Source organism: Bufo gargarizans, chromosome 2, assembly GCF_014858855.1.
Source record: "Bufo gargarizans isolate SCDJY-AF-19 chromosome 2, ASM1485885v1, whole genome shotgun sequence".
Classification (NCBI taxonomy): domain Eukaryota; kingdom Metazoa; phylum Chordata; class Amphibia; order Anura; family Bufonidae; genus Bufo; species Bufo gargarizans.
Genome location: NC_058081.1, coordinates 643,960,209 through 643,978,254, shown reverse-complemented (window position 1 = coordinate 643,978,254; position 18,046 = coordinate 643,960,209). Strand labels below are relative to the sequence as shown.

The 18,046-nt window shown below is 47.4% G+C and overlaps 1 protein-coding gene across 1 annotated transcript in view; it reads right to left on the bottom strand.

Annotated features, from left to right (window-relative positions):
* LOC122926246 overlaps window positions 1–18,046 on the bottom strand; it is a 62,189-nt gene that overhangs the window by 16,754 nt on the left and 27,389 nt on the right. The gene's annotated exons all lie outside the window — the stretch shown is intronic.

The window sequence follows — 18,046 nt, the reverse complement described above, 5'->3', positions numbered from 1 at the left end:
GAATCCGCTCCTATAATGCAAACATTGGGATCCGTTCAGAACGGATCCGTTTGCATTATAGTTCAGAAAGAAAGTGTAAAAGTTAGTCAGACGGATCCGTCCAGACTTTACATTGAAAGTCAATGGGGGACGGATCAGTTTGAAATTGCAACATATTGTGTCAACTTCAAACGGATCCGTCCCCATTGACTTACATTGTAAGTCTGGACGGATCCGTTTGGCTCTGCACGGCCAGGCGGACACCCGAACGCTGCAAGCTGCGTTTGGATGTCCGCCTGCTGAGCGGAACGGAGGCCAGCCATCCTGATGCATTCTGAGCGGATCCGCATCCACTCAGAATGCATTGGGGCTCTACGGATCCGTTCGGGGCCGCTTGTGATATCCTTCAAACGGAACCCACAAGCGGAACCCCGAATGCAAGTGTGGAAGTAGCCTGATCGGCGGATCCCGCAGGCACGCAGCTCCGACAACGGAGCTGCCTTGCGGATCCGGCATTGCAAAACAACTGAAGGATGGATCCGTCCTTCCAGTCTGCGCATGCACAAACCGGGAATACTGTGAAAAAGACTGACAGAGGGATCCGTCCATCCGCATGACAAGTGTGTATTTTTATTTTTTTTGCAAAGTGCAGAGCAGGGTGAAGGAAAGGTCTGGTTGTTCACGCCCAGAAATATTCATGAGGCAGAGCTCAGGCTTTGTTGGTACACGCCCCCTCAGCATGTAAACACAGCAATAACACAACCATGAAAAGGTGTAAGTATGGGTTTTAACTTGATGAAATCTAGGCTAACCAAATTATATGTATATCCTGATGGATTTTAAGTGAGTTTTTTTTTTTTTTTATTAACTCGGATAACCCCTTTAAAGCAAACCTCAGGACTGTTAATAGGGCCCAGGGTGCCCAGTGCTAAACAAAGAAATTCATTATAGTTCCCATTGATATAAATGGTAACTCTATAAACTCCTGTGCACTGAGCTCCACCTAGTGGTGGCTGCAGGCTGAGGCTTTTATAATACACTGTGTGAGAAGCAGGAGATGTATCTATGTATTTATGCCAGTTGTCTGTCATAATTATATCACTGCACAAGCTCTTTAAAACATCCTCCTATTACTGTGAATTCTTTTTTTTGCTGGATTACACATCTGTTCATCTGCTGATTCCCATCCAGTTAAAAATATAGAAAAGAATGAAAACTACACCTTTTAAGAAGATGTATTAGCAGATTTGTACCTATGAAACTGGCTGACCTGTTCCATGTGCGCTTGGCAGCTGAAGCTCAAGTGTTGGTCCCATGTTTATATGTGCCCGCATTGCAGTGAAAAATTATGTTTGAATATGTAAATTTGACTCTAGGAGCAATGGGGGCGCTGTCATTACACCTAAAGGCTCGGTTCCCTCTGTAACTGCTGCTCCCTCTTCACTTTGATTGACATGACCAGCCCAGGGGTGATGACGTTTTCACTGCCTGGCACTGTCAATCCAAATGGAGAGGGCGTGGCAACTGCAGAGAGAGCACAGCCTCTCAGTGTAACGGACACGCCCCCATTGCTCCTAGAGGCATTTGCATATATTCCATTTTAATTTTTCTCAGCAATGCAGGCACATATGAACATGGGACCAACACAGATGCCTTCATCTGCCAAGAGCACATGCAACTGATCAGCCAGTTTCATAGATACAAATCTGCTGACAGAAGCCCTTTAAGTTAAATTAAAAACGTGGTATGAAGCTGGCTTTTTTGCTGATAGCTACTAACCACGGTTTAGGTTTAATTTTTAAGCAACAGGATATGAAATGAAGGCTGCTCAGTGATCTGTTTCTATGGTTACCAAAGAAGCTTTTTGTTTTGGCCAGTTTCATAAATCTCCCCCATTTTACTTTGTACAAGGTCTTCCTTTAAAGAGGTTGTCCCATGAAAAATATTCTAAATTTTTCAAACCAGCACCTGGATCTGGCTTCTGTAATCTTACAGCACCTGGATCTGGCTTCTGTAATCTTACAGCACCTGGATCTTACTTCTGTAATTGTACATTATTAAAAATTTTGCATAGCCAGGAAGTTATTTAATAAAATCTGTATAGCGCCACCTGCTGTTTGTTCTTTTCTTTATTTGACTGTCCACCTCAGTAACCGTACTGAGGTGGTCGCACATGCGCAGCTCCATCCTTCAACTGACACCAGTTGGATCTTCTTTTATAATCTGTAATTTTCAGGGAGAGAGCTGCAGGAGAAAGCACATGCCCCATTCGGGGAAGGACACCCCCTGAGCTGCCAGTTTGAAATAAATCTAGTAGAGCAATTGGAGCCATGAAAAGGGGAGATTTCTGGATCCATGTGAGATACACGACTGGTTATATAATGCCTGCTTTTCATGTTTTACATTAATCATGGGATAAATCCTTTGAAGGGGTTGTGCCAAGTTCTAAATGTGTTCTCTTTCTATGCTTCACATAATGTATAGGTCTAACAACATACGAAATGTATTAATAGGCTTAGATGTAAATTGTCTTACCAGTGCACCAGACCATAAGAGAACGCGAGTAAATATGATATTTTCTATGTAAGGGCATTTTGGTTCACACAGAATCGAAAATATAATGCCAAAAGTGATAAAAATGAGTCCTACAAATATTTGGATAGCCTGAAAAAAAAAAAAAATATATGTTATCTGTCCCAAATATAGTGGTATACGCTACAGAAAATAGAGCATGAGGTGTTGGAATTACCAACATAGTAACTACCGGACCGTATATAGCTGCTGTAAGGCTGATCAGGGCTGTGTCTATGCAAAATCTGAATACATTCCAACAGTGCCCATGTTGAGGGCTATAAGAATATGTATGCATATTTATACATGTGTGTGCATGTCTGTACATTTCCATAACATTTTTTTATCAGAATTTTGCAATAAAAACAAGTGGATGTTTTTCTTTTTTTTAATACAATTTTTTTTAGAAGTCATTCCTTGTATAGACAGCGATTTTGCACAAAGATGGCCCCTTAGCTTGACTGGAATTGTTTGCTGCGTCATCTTTATACTGAATTGGCGGTAAAAATTGGCGCCTTCTGTTGAAAAGTGCGGGAAAGGCTAGATGTCCGCGCCACCGCCCTGTCTGGAAATTGACATGTCTGCAGAAATGGACTCCGCCTCCTCCATACTGGAGTACCTGGGGGGCGGCCTCCCAGTGCAATGGGAGGATCTGTCTGAAATTGTTGGCGCCACCCTGTCGCTCTCCAGAGAAGGATCGAGCATGTTGAAGAGTGAAGACTGCTCTGCTGGGATGTCTGCGCCTGATCTGCTAAAGATGAACGTTATGGGTGTAGAGCAAGAGGATGCTCCACCAGCCTACTCTCTGGGACCGGAGAGACCCACCTTCCCGCCACCGAGGACGCAACCGGAGACCTACTATGGCTCCTGGAGAGACTTTTTCCAGCCCTCATTCAAGTGGTCAGCGTTGATGGCAGAGATCCGGGAGGCCGCAATAAAGAAAACTACCAAGACCAAGATCTACTATGAAGAACTGGCAAAGACCGTTCATGAGTGCCACACTGACACCCAACCCCGCCTGGAAAGGAGAATGGGGTTGGTTGTGGCCTTTGACAAGGACCGAGGCTTCGGTTTTATCAAGGACTATATTACTGGCAGAGACTTATACGTGAATCGGAGGTCCGTCAAGTGGAGTTACCTCCCAGAGCATCTGCATAACCTCAGCGAGGGAGAGGAAGTAGAGTTCACCCCTGCCGAGGGCCTGCGAGGCCCCTACGCCACTGCCGTGTCCCGTCCCAGAAAGAAATCGGAGGACTGGGACCTTGATGAGGACCATTCTGGCTGTGAGCGCGAACCTGTGCGCTCTCTAGAACCGGCCCATCATGCCTTCCAAGAACGGGGCTCCTTCATTGGCCCGAACGTCTTTTGGCAACCTACAGTGGTGGAGAAGAGGGTAAGCCCATGGCCCTCACCTGAGGCTGCCTCGCAGGGAGAAAACTGTCCGTGAACTGGAAGATGCCGAAAGATTCCGTGCTGCCCTGGACAACATCAGAAGAGGAAGAAAAGCGGACGCCTCACCTGAACCTGCAGCGGCTGCGCAAGATGCGCCAACTCCCGTACAAGTGCCGGTGGCGACAGCGGAGAACAGCGATCCCGACTCCGAAAGCCTGGACGACCAGATCGTGCGGCTGGAGAAGAAACTACGGGAGCTGCGCCAGATTGCCTCCGCCAGGATCCAGACTCCACCTGACCTGAAAGAAAGTGGACTTAAGGACTCGAACGTCTCCGGGTCTGAGGTGAGAGTACCTGTCCCTTCCAGCCGGCCCTCTTTAGTGTCAGCACCTGCGGTGAGGTCTTCCTATGCTGTGCACCGGCGCACAGAGCCAGTCGTCCAGGAAGCCACCGGACCGCTTGCAGCAGCGGTACCCAGGCCAGTGCAGCAACCTCCACTTGTCATGCCTGCACCGGTGCGGTCAGCAACCCTGATTACCCCTAGGCCTATGGGGCCAATACCTATTAGGGGTCCATTCATGCTGCAGTTGCCCCCCAATACTGTGTTGTGGGCACATCCGCCTGTTGACTCTCAGTACAGGCCCAGTCTGCAAATGGAGCCAGGGAGCACCACTGAGATGCCAAGTGGATATGACTTGCCCCTGTGAATTGGCCTGCTAGGCCATTGATTTGATTTATTTTGCCAAGGGACCCTATTAAAGTGGATTAACCCTTTCAGGACAGGAGTCCTTTGTTGTTTTGGCCCTCTGTTGCTGCTGCCAGTTACCCACGGCTCAGTGGTAATAGTCGGCCACTGAAATACCAATTGCAGCAAGGCCATATTGTTTACAGGACCTCCTGCCTGCTTTCTCAGAGTGAAGAAAAATCCCAGTTGTGCCTATTTTGTGTATGTTGCACCTTTAACCCTTTCACCCCCTTTTCAGGTTGATTAAGGGTATTGCAGCACTTATTTTATGTATGCCATTTAAATAATGTGGACTATTTTATGTGCTGTCACTTTTATTATGCAACTCAAATATTAAAAGGAATGCGCCCAGGGATAGACTCTAATGCACCAGAGCCTCTGAGATTTTGCTACTACTTTAAAGAAATGTGCCCAGAGATGGACTCCACTGTATGCGAGCCTCTGTGATCTTGTACCTTTGTCACTGCTTGAGGTGAAATACTTGCTGCAGATAAGAAAGGAACCTGGGTACGGACTCATGTTTGTTCTTTGAGCCTCCAAGAACTTTTAAATTGTTTTACATTTTTCTTCTACTGTTCTATTATGAACACTTTGCACTTAAAGTATTATTATGGACTATCCTGGTATTTATTGTTACGCTGCGCCAGGTCAGAGCCCCTGTTCCCTTACATGATCCTGAGAGAAGAGAACGACGCCCCTTTTCACCGAACTTGCTTCTTAGCCAGTGGAACTGCCTGATATATACGTATAATGTATTTCGCAAATGTAGATGTATTTTCCTGCTTTGCATTATTTTTCTATTACAGGTGCAGTATCCAGCTGGGAAGGGCCCCTTTTATGTTGCACCGAGGATGGGCAACATCATAGCGTGGGGGTATGTAGTGTCCCACTAGGTAGCAGTGGGCACTACACAAGGGTCAATTGGGTAGCGTGTACTTCTACTCACAAGGGACAGTGATATTGTATTGATCTATGCATTTAATGTAATTTACTGTGTGTTTTACATGCAATGGTTTTCCCTGTTAAATGCTTTGCAGGCCTAGTGGGGTGTAGTTTAGCATTCCAGACACTAAAGGGAGATAGGGAGCCCCTAGTATAAATGTCCAGGCCCAGACAGGTAGTGGTTAGGTCATAGTCAGGAGTCTGTGGAGACAGAAGTGAGTAGGCACCAGCCCAAGATATGCTGAGAGCCTCCTTATGACATGCAGCTGGATAGTCCTGGTTTCTAGCTGCACCAAGGGGCTAGATGGAGTACAGCCTGCTTGGAGACCGTAGTGTATTCCAGGGGACTAGAGGAGTTACCTCGTCAGCCTGAAGCTCCTGAGGCTAAGGATAGCTCAGTTGAGATACCCCAGTAGTAGGACAGCACCTCCTGGGAGCAACCTGCAGTCACCTGTCACCTGAAGCAGAGAGAGACAGCTAGGAAACAAAGGTACTGTAACCTTAAGCAAGTGCCAATACTGGAGGAAGGAATTCATACCAAGGATTTAAGCCAGCGAATAGGCATCCGGGCCTTGGGATCCAGCCAGCTAGAATAGCTGTGGGGATAGAGCAGCATAGCACTGCCAAGCATTAACTATATACCCTCCAAGTATCTTGCGAGATTGAAACCTGCTGTGATATAAACCTGCTGTGCATTTGGGACTGTAAAGGACTGTATTACCATCTTGATGTACAAAGTTGGACTGTTATAAGTAAAGCAACGTTTGGTTCACCATATCTTCCGTGTACCTCACTTATTGCTACTGAAAACCGGTGTGCCACCGTTACAGGCACTGGCGTCACGAACCTTAAAAGGGACCTTGCCTCAGGCACTCTAAACACCTGCAACAACCAGGGCACCTCACCCAACATCAGGCCAGGTCTCTACACCCAGAGTGTGCCCCACTCTGTCTGCCTCTCATTCACTGCTACATGCCTGCCCAGGGTCCTCCAAAAAGGGAGTAACCCTCGACTGCCCATACCGTGGCCTCACTGTCGCTATACCCTGCAGGTCTGGCGTGTTGCATAAGTCACGTGCTCGCAGTATCATATGTGCTTGCAGAAATCGCAGGACAGATTATTTATTTTATGATGAGTATAATAATATCCACCTTTGCCTTCTCGATAGAGACTTTCCCTCATGGATAATAAATAGATCATTCAATATTGCCAATCATAAAGATAGAAAATTACTCTTGTTCTCAAACAATGATAAGTATAAGTATTGTCTTTTGTGTAATATGCTGTCCCAGCATTTATTTCTTCCATTTAGGATTTATTGCTATATTTGGGTTATCATATCATTACCATGTTATGTAATGCTGCCACACTGTGGTCATTCTTGTTATAGGTTTCCTGAATGTATTATGTAAATCCCATTGCCTTTGCTCTCTGTCTACTCCTCCCTTTCGGTGACATCATATCCTGTTTATTCTGGTCCTGTGTCTTTTTCTGCAGCAGACTCAGAGCCGGTGAGAGCATTCGATTTGACCTCTAATATCCTCTAATGTCCTCTATATGTCTTTGCTCAAGGTAAACTCAATAAATTTCCAAAGCATCTCCATTGTATCCTCCTCACTGGATCTTCACATACAACTTGTACCACGACCTAAGGGATATTAGTGAGTTCTGCTATCTACTATTGCTTGTACAGAGATTACCACTCACAACCAGTCAGAGACATCTCTAACATACATCTGTGGCAGAATAGTCAAAACGAAGCCTAAATCTACATGCTTTGCATGTCTACACAGAGTCTGCAAGCAATCAAGCTTAGAGCTGTCCGCCATCTTATATGCACGTGGCTTCATAAGCACAGTGAGTAAGCCGAAATCCTTTCTTAAAGAGACAATACCACTAACATGTACACAAGAAGCTCTGTGGATTTCTCGGTCACTGAACATACGGAAACTCACCCTGCTCCCAAAAACTCAGATATTCAAGAAGCAGAGTCCATGTTCACTGAAGAACAAACCGTACGCTCTAAACGTGTTATCAAACCAACACAAAAGATTAGAGATCACTTTGAGGCAACCAAAGAACAGTTCAGTGACAATTTAAATGATTTATGGCAAAAAACTGAACAGAATCAGAGGAAGCTAGTGTAAAAAGTTCCTTTGTTAAGAAGGAGGCTGAGATCGCAAAGAAGAGAGCAGAAATGGAGGCTGAGATCGCAAAGAAGGATGCAGAGGCAGAAGCCCAACTAAAATATCTCCAAACACAAAGGAAAGAAGCAGCTACCTTAGCTAAACTGAAGGTCTTTGAGCAAGCATTAGGGCAAGGTACTGACCTAGTGTCACGCCCATGTTTATGGTCGTGACTCCTTGGGAGCCGCATGCAGTTGCCCGCGGTCTGGGAGTTTTGTCAACCGCAGCTGGGGGCTGTTAGTTGTTTGCCTCAAGTGCGGTTGCCGCGGACAACAGGTGTATTTGGCAGTGTAGCAGCCTGAGCTGCTTGCTAGGTGTCTCACTGTTGTTGCGTGCGGTTGCCTCTGGCTATGTGTTGTGTGTATGTATGCACTTTCTACGTCTGGTGTGCACAGGGTTTGTTAAGTGTGCACTGTGACACTTTCCTTCACTTGTGGTTGCCCGTGGCAACGTTTGGTGTTGTGTGCATGTGGTGGCAGTGTCTCGGCCCTATGGCTAATCCCCAGGACATGGTTGCCACGCATGCCGTTGCCCCCGGTAACAGGTGAAGTGTGTGCTTCTTTGCGCTTTTTCCCCTTTAAGTCGTTTCCATCCCTTGCCTGGTTTTGGAAGGGTTAATTCCCTTCTTTGTGTGTGAACACTGGGTGTGTCTGTGTGTGTGTGTGTGTGTGTGTGTGTGTGGCTACTTGGGGCTATTTAGCTCCTGCTGGATGCCAGTATCTGAGGGGTACTTCAGCCATGGTTAGCTGGAGTCATCCTCCTGGTTATATACAATCTGCCAGTGAGGGCCACCCTTGTGGTCGTAAGTTATGCATGATGTTATGAAGATGTTTCATTGGTCTCTTTGTTTATTGCAGCTTATGGTCCTGGGTTCCTGTGTGATGTGTGGTGTGTGCTGTGTCTGTTTGTGTTCTTGTGGACAGCAGCACTTGTACATGGGGTCCAGGCTTTGTGTCTGTGGCAGGTAGGTGTTGTAATTGTTTCATTTACCTGCTGCCATTGCCATAAGCTGTTTATGTTCCCCTTTCTTTGTAGCTTGGCCAGTGAGACTCCTGTCCGTCCGTATCTAGGAGGAACAGGTCGTCTTACTCTGCTCCTAGTCCAGGTCCACCCTGAGGGCTAATAGGAATCTTAGGTTACGGAGTATGAGCCCTCCTACCATCAGGGTCGGCTCATAAAGCCAGGAGACAGGGTCAGAATTAGGGATGTGATAGGAGGTGACCTGCTCCCTGATTCCTGTCCTCGCCTTGCAGCGACCAACATCTTCTGGCATCGCACGGCTGAGGGTTTTCCCCATCCTCAGCCATGACACCTAGACTGTTTCATCCCAGGAGAAGTGGAAGACCCAGCTGACCGCACTACCATATATGTGCTAAGCCAATCATCGCCTGCTCCTCCTGCTAAATCAAATGTACCACCGCCATTTCTAAATCACCAACTGGGTGAACCCACAGAGCACCAGATGTCGTCATCCACCAATAACAAGGTAATTTCTAGCGTTGAGCCAGCTGATCCTCCAGAGACTAAACCACAGCTTAATCCTTATGCCACATCATTTTGTCCTGATCAATCTCAGCCTTATGTGCCAGAGCCCCTACATGCCCCAGAGACACCACAATGCAATCCAGCAACAAGGAATGGGAGATCAGACATGTCGGACTTTTCCAGATACATGATGCACAGGGAGCTGATAAACATTAGTCTCTCGAAGTATGATGACCGTGCTGAAAACTACAGAGCCTGAAAATCGACCTTTAAAGCTGTAATCAGCGATCTTAACCTCACTGCCAAGGAAGAACTTGACTTGCCTGACAACTGGTTAGGCCCAGAATCTGCAGAACGCGTAAAGACATTAAGAGCAGTTCATGCAGGCCACTCAGAGGAAGGTCTCGCTACAGCACGGGATAGACTTGAACAAACCTATGGCAGTTCTGAAGCTATAGAAAGCGCCTTATTCAAGAGAATTCAAACCTTCCCAAACATAACTGCCAATGACAATCGTAAACTTCAGGATCTGAGCGACCGACTAAAGGAAATAGAATTGGCTAAAATGGACCCACGTCTGCCAGGACTGAATTACTGCCCATGGTGTAAATCCAATTGTATTGAAACTACCACACGACATGCAAGAAAAATGGGCAGACCAGGGCTCCAGATATAAAAGAGAACACAATGTGTCTTTTCCCTCTTTCTCTTATTTTTTCAGATTCATCAGTGACCAAGCTCGGAAGAAGAATGATCCCTGCTTTGACTTCACAGAATCCACTCTACCTGCTTCATCCTCATGCTCAAGGTATGACAACACAACAAGTAAGCGTAAAGACTTAAGGGGAACAGTATCCATTAGGAAAACAAACGTCCCACTTATTTCAAACTCCACTACTAGGAAGGATACCCCTGTCCTTAAAGAAAGGGACCATAATCGCATGTGCCCTATCCACAAAAGACCTCATCCTTTAAAAGAATGTAATGGGCTCAGGGCAAAGACTTTGCAAGAATGGAGAGAGACACTCAAAGAGCTTGGAGTGTGTTACAAGTGTTGTGTTTTGTCAAATCATTTGGCAAAAGACTATAACGTTATCAACAAGGGTGCAGAATGCAGCAGTGACAAGCATGTTAGAGCAATGCATCCTACTTTGCCTCCAGACAATGCACTACCTCAACCGCAACCAATGCCATCGCACTTTATGGCGGGGAGCCACCGGCTCAAAAACTAGCTACAGCACTGTCTCCTCTGTCTCTGTATGGAAATATGTGACAAGGAGACTGGTTCCAAGTGTCTGTGAAGGTTCTCATTTATCCAGGTCATGGTATATATCTGTAAAGAATAAATCAAGGCAACTGGACGTACTGTAGATTTCTTGAAAACGTTTCACTCGTTCTTCCAACAAGCTTTCTCAATTCTGAGTGACTGTACAAAAATTCTGGGAATAAATATGTAACTGAATCCACATCTGGCAATTATACCCAATGCTGGGTATAATTACCAGATGTGGATTCAGTTACATATTTATTCCCAGAATTTTTGTACAATCACTCAGAAATGAGAAAGCTCGTTGGAAGAACGAGTGAAACGTTTTCAAGAAATCTACAGTACGTCCAGTTGCCTTGATTTATTCTATACAGATATATACTGGTTCCAAGTGCTTTGCAAAAGTGTGTTTGGTCAACATCTACCCAGAAGGGCAATCTGAAAAGGCCACCAGAATGTATGCCATTATAGATGAACAAAGCAATAGTTCTCTTGTGAAAACTAAATTCTTTGAGATCTTTGGCACAACGGGAGAAGCAACACCATACACCCTAAACACTTGTTCTGGTCCTGTAGAGACTTATGGCAGAAGAGCCACTGGACACCTTATCTCCTCCATTAACGCGAATGTTCATATACCCTTGCTAACGTTAATTGAATGGGACCAGATACCTGATTAAAGAGATGAAATTCCTACTATAAAAGCTGCATACCATAATTCCCACTTGAAACATCTAGCTAGTGAAATTCCTCCTATGGACATGAATGCTGACGTCCTACTCTTGCTTGGGAGAGACATTTTGAGGGTCCACAAGGTGCGGCAACAATGTAAAGGTCCTAACAATGTCCCATATGTACAGAAACTTGACTTAGGCTGGGTGATTGTGGGCGATGTATGTATAGAGCCACAAACCATCTCAAGTGAACTTCTTCAAAACTTATGTGCTCAAAAATGGTTGCACAACTCACTTTAAGCCATGTGTTTATCATTACGAGTAGAGTTGAGCGAACACCTGGATGTTCGGGTTCGAGAAGTTCGGCCGAACATCCCGGAAATGTTCGGGTTCGGGATCCGAACCCGATCCGAACTTCGTCCCGAACCCGAACCCCATTGAAGTCAATGGGGACCCGAACTTTTCGGCACTAAAAAGGCTGTAAAACAGCCCAGGAAAGAGCTAGAGGGCTGCAAAAGGCAGCAACATGTAGGTAAATCCCATGCAAACAAATGTGGATAGGGAAATGAATTAAAATAAAAATTAAATAAATAAAAATTAACCAAAATCAATTGGAGAGAGGTCCCATAGCAGAGAATCTGGCTTCATGTCACCCACCACTGTAAGAGTCCATTTTCATAAATTTAGGCCCAGCACCCAGGCAGAGGAGAGAGGTCCCGTAACAGACAATCTGGCTTCATGTCAGCAGAGAATTAGTCTGCATGTCATAGCAGAGAATGAGGCTTCACGTCAGCCACCAGTGCAACAGTCCATTGGCATATATTTAGGCCCAGCACACACACAGGCAGAGGAGAGAGGTCCCGTAACAGAGAATCTGTCTTCATGTCAGCAGAGAATTAGTCTGCATGTCATAGCAGAGAATGAGGCTTCACGTCAGCCACCACTGCAACAGTCCATTGGCATATATTTAGGCCCAGCACACACACAGGCAGAGGAGAGAGGTCCCGTAACAGAGAATCTGTCTTCATGTCAGCAGAGAATTAGTCTGCATGTCATAGCAGAGAATGAGGCTTCACGTCAGCCACCACTGCAACAGTCCATTGGCATATATTTAGGCCCAGCACACACACAGGCAGAGGAGAGAGGTCCCGTAACAGAGAATCTGTCTTCATGTCAGCAGAGAATTAGTCTGCATGTCATAGCAGAGAATGAGGCTTCACGTCAGCCACCACTGCAACAGTCCATTGGCATATATTTAGGCCCAGCACCCAGGCAGAGGAGGGAGGTCCCGTAACAGAGAATCTGTCTTCATGTCAGCAGAGAATCAGTCTGCATGTCATAGCAGAGAATGAGGCTTCACGTCAGCCACCACTGCAACAGTCCATTGGCATATATTTAGGCCCAGCACACACACAGGCAGAGGAGAGAGGTCCCGTAACAGAGAATCTGGCTTCATGTCAGCAGAGAATCAGTCTGCATGTCATAGCAGAGAATGAGGCTTCACGTCAGCCACCACTGCAACAGTCCATTGGCATATATTTAGGCCCAGCACACACACAGGCAGAGGAGAGAGGTCCCGTAACAGAGAATCTGTCTTCATGTCAGCAGAGAATTAGTCTGCATGTCATAGCAGAGAATGAGGCTTCACGTCAGCCACCACTGCAACAGTCCATTGGCATATATTTAGGCCCAGCACACACACAGGCAGAGGAGAGAGGTCCCGTAACAGACAATCTGGCTTCATGTCAGCAGAGAATCAGTCTGCATGTCATAGCAGAGAATGAGGCTTCACGTCAGCCACCACTGCAACAGTCCATTGGCATATATTTAGGCCCAGCACACACACAGGCAGAGGAGAGAGGTCCCGTAACAGACAATCTGGCTTCATGTCAGCAGAGAATCATTCTGCATGTCATAGCAGAGAATCAGGCTTCACGTCACCCAACATTGGAACAGTCCATTGGCATATATTTAGGCCCCGGCACCCAGACACAGGAGAGGTTCATTCAACTTTGGGTAGCCTCGCAATATAATGGTAAAATGAAAATAAAAATAGGATTGAATGAGGAAGTGCCCTGGAGTCCAATAATATATGGTTAAGGGGAGGTAGTTAATGTCTAATCTGGACAAGGGACGGACAGATCCTGTGGGATCCATGCCTGGTTCATTTTTATGAACGTCAGCTTGTCCACATTGGCTGTAGACAGGCGGCTGCGTTTGTCTGTAATGACGCCCCCTGCCGTGCTGAATACACGTTCAGACAAAACGCTGGCCGCCGGGCAGGCCAGCACCTCCAAGGCATAAAAGGCTAGCTCTGGCCACGTGGACAATTTAGAGACCCAGAAGTTAAATGGGGCCGAACCATCAGTCAGTACGTGGAGGGGTGTGCACACGTACTGTTCCACCATGTTAGTGAAATGTTGCCTCCTGCTAACACGTTGCGTATCAGGTGGTGGTGCAGTTAGCTGTGGCGTGTTGACAAAAGTTTTCCACATCTCTGCCATGCTAACCCTGCCCTCAAAGGAGCTGGCATTGACACAGCTGCCTTGGCGACCTCTTGCTCCTCCTCTGCCTTGGCCTTGGGCTTCCACTTGTTCCCCTGTGACATTTGGGAATGCTCTCAGTAGCGCGTCTACCAACGTGCGCTTGTACTCGCGCATCTTCCTATCACGCTCCAGTGCAGGAAGTAAGGTGGGCACATTGTCTTTGTAGCGTGGATCCAGCAGGGTGGCAACCCAGTAGTCCGCACAGGTTAAAATGTGGGCAACTCTGCTGTCGTTGCGCAGGCACTGCAGCATGTAGTCGCTCATGTGTGCCAGGCTGCCCAGGGGTAAGGACAAGCTGTCCTCTGTGGGAGGCGTATCGTCATCGTCCTGCCTTTCCCCCCAGCCACGCACCAGTGATGGACCCGAGCTGCGTTGGGTGCCACCCCGCTGTGACCATGCTTCATCCTCATCCTCCTCCACCTCCTCCTCATCCTCGTCCTCCTCGTCCTCCAGTAGTGGGCCCTGTCTGGCCACATTTGTACCTGGCCTCTGCTGTTGCCAAAAACCTCCCTCTGAGTCACTTCGAAGAGACTGGCCTGAAAGTGCTAAAAATGACCCCTCTTCCTCCTCCTCCTCCTCCTCCTGGGCCACCTCCTCTTCCATCATCGCCCTAAGTGTTTTCTCAAGGAGACATAGAAGTGGTATTGTAACGCTGATAACGGTGTCATCGCCACTGGCCATGTTGGTGGAGTACTCGAAACAGCGCAACAGGGCACACAGGTCTCGCATGGAGGCCCAGTCATTGGTGGTGAAGTGGTGCTGTTCTGTAGTGCGACTGACCCGTGCGTGCTGCAGCTGAAACTCCACTATGGCCTGCTGCTGCTCGCACAGTCTGTCCAGCATGTGCAAGGTGGAGTTCCACCTGGTGGGCACGTCGCATATGAGGCGGTGAGCGGGAAGGCCGAAGTTACGCTGTAGCGCAGACAGGCGAGCAGCAGCAGGATGTGAACGCCGGAAGCGCGAACAGACGGCCCGCACTTTATGCAGCAGCTCTGACATGTCGGGGTAGTTGTGAATGAACTTCTGCACCACCAAATTCAGCACATGCGCCAAGCAAGGGATGTGCGTCAAATTGGCTAGTCCCAGAGCTGCAACGAGATTTCGCCCATTATCGCACACCACCAGGCCGGGCTTGAGGCTCACCGGCAGCAACCACTCGTCGGTCTGTTGTTCTATACCCCGCCACAACTCCTGTGCGGTGTGGGGCCTGTCCCCCAAACATATGAGTTTCAGAATGGCCTGCTGACGTTTACCCCGGGCTGTGCTGAAGTTGGTGGTGAAGGTGTGTGGCTGACTGGATGAGCAGGTGGAAGAAGAGGAGGAGGAAGCCGAGAAGGAGGAGGTGGCAACAGGAGGCAAAGAATGTTGCCCTGCGATCCTTGGCGGCGGAAGGACGTGCGCCAAACAGCTCTCCGCCTGGGGCCCAGCTGCCACTACATTTACCCAGTGTGCAGTTAGGGAGATATAGCGTCCCTGGCCGTGCTTACTGGTCCACGTATCTGTGGTTAGGTGGACCTTGCCACAGATGGCGTTGCGCAGTGCACACTTGATTTTATCGGATACTTGGTTGTGCAGGGAAGGCACGGCTCTCTTGGAGAAGTAGTGGCGGCTGGGAACAACATACTGTGGGACAGCAAGCGACATGAGCTGTTTGAAGCTGTCTGTGTCCACCAGCCTAAATGACAGCATTTCATAGGCCAGTAGTTTAGAAATGCTGGCATTCAGGGCCAGGGATCGAGGGTGGCTAGGTGGGAATTTACGCTTTCTCTCAAATGTTTGTGAGATGGAGAGCTGAACGCTGCCGTGTGACATGGTTGAGACGCTTGGTGACGGAGGTGGTGGTGGTGGTGTTGGTGGTACATCCCCTGTTTGCTGGGCGGCAGGTGCCAACGTTCCTCCAGAGGCGGAGGAAGAGGCCGAGGCGGCAGCAGCAGAAGAGACCGAGGCGGCAGCAGCAGAAGAGGTAGCAGGGGGAGCCTGAGTGACTTCCTTGGTTTTAAGGTGTTTACTCCACTGCAGTTCATGCTTTGCATGCAGGTGCCTGGTCATGCAGGTTGTGCTCAGGTTCAGAACGTTAATGCCTCGCTTAAGGCTCTGATGGCACAGCGTGCAAACCACTCGGGTCTTGTCGTCAGCACATTGTTTGAAGAAGTGCCATGCCAGGGAACTCCTTGAAGCTGCCTTTGGGGTGCTCGGTCCCAGATGGCGGCGGGCAGTAGCAGGCGGAGTCTCTTGGCGGCGGGTGTTCTGCTTTTGCCCACTGCTCCCTCTTTTGCTACGCTGTTGGCTCGGTCTCACCACTGCCTCTTCCTCCGAACTGTGAAAGTCAGTGGCACGACCTTCATTCCATGTGGGGTCTAGGACCTCATCATCCCCTGCATCGTCTTCCACCCAGTCTTGATCCCTGACCTCCTGTTCAGTCTGCACACTGCAGAAAGACGCAGCAGTTGGCACCTGTGTTTCGTCATCATCAGAGACATGCTGAGGTGGTATTCCCATGTCCTCATCATCAGGAAACATAAGTGGTTGTGCGTCAGTGCATTCTATATCTTTCACCGCTGGGGAAGGGCTCAGTGGATGCCCTTGGGAAACCCTGCCAGCGGAGTCTTCAAACAGCATAAGAGACTGCTGCATAACTTGAGGCTGAGACAGTTTCCCTGGTATGCATGGGGGTGATGTGACAGACTGATGGGGTTGGTTTTCAGGCGCCATCTGTGCGCTTTCTGCAGAAGACTGGGTGGGAGATAATGTGAACGTGCTGGATCCACTGTCGGCCACCCAATTGACTAATGCCTGTACCTGCTCAGGCCTTACCATCCTTAGAACGGCATTGGGCCCCACCATATATCGCTGTAAATTCTGGCGGCTACTGGGACCTGAGGTAGTTGGTACACTAGGACGTGTGGATGTGGCAGAACGGCCACGTCCTCTCCCAGCACCAGAGGGTCCACTAACACCACCACGACCATGTCCACGTCCGCGTCCCTTACTAGATGTTTTTCTCATTGTTATGGTTCACCACAACAACAAAAATATTATTTGGCCCAATGTATTGTATTCAAATTCAGCGGGATATAAATTTGAGGCCTAGTATTTAGGCGCTGGGTGACCGGTATGGATTTAGTGACAGAATTAGACTTGGAAATTCACAGAAGCGTGTGTGTGTGAAGTTATTCTGAATGACCCAATGTGCACCTTGAATATTATATACCCTTTTAGGGATAGATTTCAAATAGCTCTGATATAGCAGAAACCACTAAATTATGAAATTGCTAAATTGGGAATTGTATTTCAACCCAGAACAAGAAATGTGCTTGAACGGACACTAAATAACTCGCCCAGCTACAGCACTAGGACAGATTTAGCGGGATATAAATTTGAGGCCTAGTATTTAGGCGCTGGGTGACAGGTATGGGTTTAGTGACAGAATTAGACTTGGAAATACACAGTAGCGGGTGTGTGTGAAGTTATTCTGAATGACCCAATGTGCACCTTGAATATTATATACCCTTTTAGGGATAGATTTCAAATAGCTCTGATATAGCAGAAACCACTAAATTATGAAATTGCTAAATTGGGAATTGTATTTCAACCCAGAACAAGAAATGTGCTTGAACGGACACTAAATAACTCGCCCAGCTACAGCACTAGGACAGATTTAGCGGGATATAAATTTGAGGCCTAGTATTTAGGCGCTGGGTGACAGGTATGGGTTTAGTGACAGAATTAGACTTGGAAATACACAGTAGCGGGTGTGTGTGAAGTTATTCTGAATGACCCAATGTGCACCTTGAATATTATATACCCTTTTAGGGATAGATTTCAAATAGCTCTGATATAGCAGAAACCACTAAATTATGAAATTGCTAAATTGGGAATTGTATTTCAACCCAGAACAAGAAATGTGCTTGAACGGACACTAAATAACTCGCCCAGCTACAGCACTAGGACAGATTTAGCGGGATATAAATTTGAGGCCTAGTATTTAGGCGCTGGGTGACAGGTATGGGTTTAGTGACAGAATTAGACTTGGAAATACACAGTAGCGGGTGTGTGTGAAGTTATTCTGAATGACCCAATGTGCACCTTGAATATTATATACCCTTTTAGGGATAGATTTCAAATAGCTCTGATATAGCAGAAACCACTAAATTATGAAATTGCTAAATTGGGAATTGTATTTCAACCCAGAACAAGAAATGTGCTTGAACGGACACTAAATAACTCGCCCAGCTACAGCACTAGGACAGATTTAGCGG